Source organism: Aplysia californica, unplaced genomic scaffold (assembly GCF_000002075.1).
Source record: "Aplysia californica isolate F4 #8 unplaced genomic scaffold, AplCal3.0 scaffold00090, whole genome shotgun sequence".
In the NCBI taxonomy this organism is placed as follows: domain Eukaryota; kingdom Metazoa; phylum Mollusca; class Gastropoda; order Aplysiida; family Aplysiidae; genus Aplysia; species Aplysia californica.
The window spans coordinates 1,233,244-1,235,743 of record NW_004797360.1 but is presented as its reverse complement, the minus strand read 5'-3'; the positions used below and the strand labels follow the sequence as shown (position 1 = coordinate 1,235,743).

General features: G+C 41.0%; 1 protein-coding gene across 3 annotated transcripts in view; it reads right to left on the bottom strand.

The window, feature by feature from the left end:
- LOC101859231 (calcyphosin-like protein) overlaps positions 1-2,500 on the bottom strand; it is an 87,640-nt gene that overhangs the window by 10,742 nt on the left and 74,398 nt on the right. The window lies entirely within an intron of this gene.

Genomic DNA, 2,500 nt, shown 5'->3' with positions numbered 1-2,500 from the left:
TGACAGACAGACAGACAGACAGACAGACAGACAGACAGACAGACAGACAGACAGACGGACAGACGGACAGGCAGACAAAGGGAGATCAAGAGGGACAGGAAATGTTTGGATTGGTTTGCAGATTTTGCCAATTTTGATGAGAATCTTTATAAAAGTTAAGGATTACAATTATTATACATCCGCTGCCTAATGGAACCCAGTCATACTTCAAGCTTCCCCCAAATAGATAAACAGAGATAAGCGATAATTATTGTACTTCCCAATACGGGATTCAAACTGAATTCTTTTGCAAACGATGCGAAAAGCCGTACGATTCTACAACATGCTTTGTTTCAGTAAAGAGAAACACATCGACACAATAATGGCCATGTAGTGGTGGAAAAAAATGCAAGACAGAGAGAAACAACAGAGAGAAAGTTAAGAAGTACAACCTACCAGTGGCGCCCTACAAATACACAACATGCGTCATTTTGCAAACAACAGCACGGAACATAAACAGTTGGAACAATACAACAGCTGTCAGCTTCTTCAATGATGAGGTGAGAAATAAAACTGGAATAATTTGCTGCATCGAAAAACAATATGACTCTATTATCTAGGTGAAACAAATCGTTTGACAATAATATAATCATAGGTTGTTGACTTTTTCCTCGCTTGTCTCTCTCTCTCTCTCTCTCTCTCTCTCTCTCTCTCTCTCTCTCTCTCTCTCTCTCTCTCTCTCTCTCTCTCTCTCTCTCTCTCTCTGACTCCCTTTCTCCCTCCTTCACCCTCTCTCTCTTCCTCTCCCTCTCCATCTCTCTCCCTTTCCCTCTCTATCTCTCCCGGTGTCAGGTCTGGACTTGACATCGAGAATAATAATTCCCTAACCATCCCTGAAACCGATTGTTCTGTCGTGTCCTCCGCAGCAGCTAAATGCTGACAGCGCGAAAATAACCTTAGGGCCTCGTCCTGGCAGTTTCCATTGTTTTCGCCCCAACATTAGTTTTATTTATTTCTCATAGCCAACAATGGTTTTATCCCTTTACCGTGGTGGACAATGTGACTGTGAGGATATCGTGCCTGTGCCTCGTAGAACCGGACTTGGCAACAACAGCTTTGTTTTGTGGTTTGTTTGTTTGTTCTTTTGTGTGTTGTTGAGTTGTGGGTTTTTCTGCAGATGCTACATCTCTGCAAACATTAGGTTATGCTACATCTGCGCAAACATTAGGTTTGAAGACTGACGCAAATCCCTATTGCTAGTATTATTACTTGCATGGCCTCCTGTTTGATACAAAAAAGTAAATCTTGGATGAGGAGCTAGGAGCACGTTGTTTACAGTAGCCTATGTTTCTTTGTCTTTCTGCTTTGTTTATCTTTGCCCCATCGTATCAGGGAATCCTGTTTATTATAAGGATTCGTTTCAGAAGCATTACAGTCTCGTCCATTAAGATCTTGTTTGCTTGAGAAAGGTCGTTTCCGTTTGTATCGTGTTACTGGAAAATGTAGTTCATTAGCAGATCCAGCCTGTGGTATTGATTTATCCACGTAGGCCTATATTTACATATGTTTTTAAAAATCTGTAGGATTGGAAACATTTGGAACCCCCCCCCCTCCCGAAAAAAAAAGCCCCTCTAGACACGCATGACAAGCTTAGGAGCAGATACAAGATGAGAAGATAAACTCTGAATATGAATCTTCAGCTCAAAAAGAAAGAGAAAAGAATGGGTGAAAAGGGGGAAGAGAAGAAGAAGAAGAAGAAACGACCCTGGTGGCAAATATTTATCCTGAAGGATTTCCCCGTGCGTGATCATGAGTTTTGAAATCATCGTGGGGAAAAAAATAGTGGTTTTTATGTCTGGTCTGGTTGAACTTAATGAGAAGGATGGAGTTGGGGGGCGAGCTGTGGGGGCTGAGAGGAATTAAATAATGTACAAGATAGAAAGATGGGGAAAAGAGTGAGGACGGTGGAAAGGGGGGGGGGGGCTAGGAGACAAAATTCCTCCTCAAAATCCATTGACATCGCTTCGGTGTTCGTTGAATTTTCTTCCTCAGCATATCGCTAATCCAGAATTTCGCAGTGCTATCTGCTCAGTACTTAAAATTTAACGTCAATTTTTTTCACTTTCACAATATGTCAAGCTCTTTTTTTTATGCAATTCTTTTAATATCTTGATAACGACTCCGAATAATTTTACGATTTTCATTAAGCAGATACATATAGAGCATTTGATTTCTGACCTCATGGTCTTAGTAAATCAAAACAGCAAAAAATGTCAAATAGAACTTTGTAATTCTGAGGTAACGACATGTCTTGAGTTATGGACAAAAAAATGATCTCGTTAACAGCTGAAAAGACTAGACAGAGAGTAATTTTTCCACTACCTTGTTGTCGTCGTCGAACAGACACACCCCCCCCCCTCTTCCTGTTTCTCCTCCTCCGCCTCCTTCAGCTCCACCACCTCTTCTTTTTCCTCTTTTCCTTCATTTTCTACTTCTTCTTCATTTTCTACTTCTTCTTCTT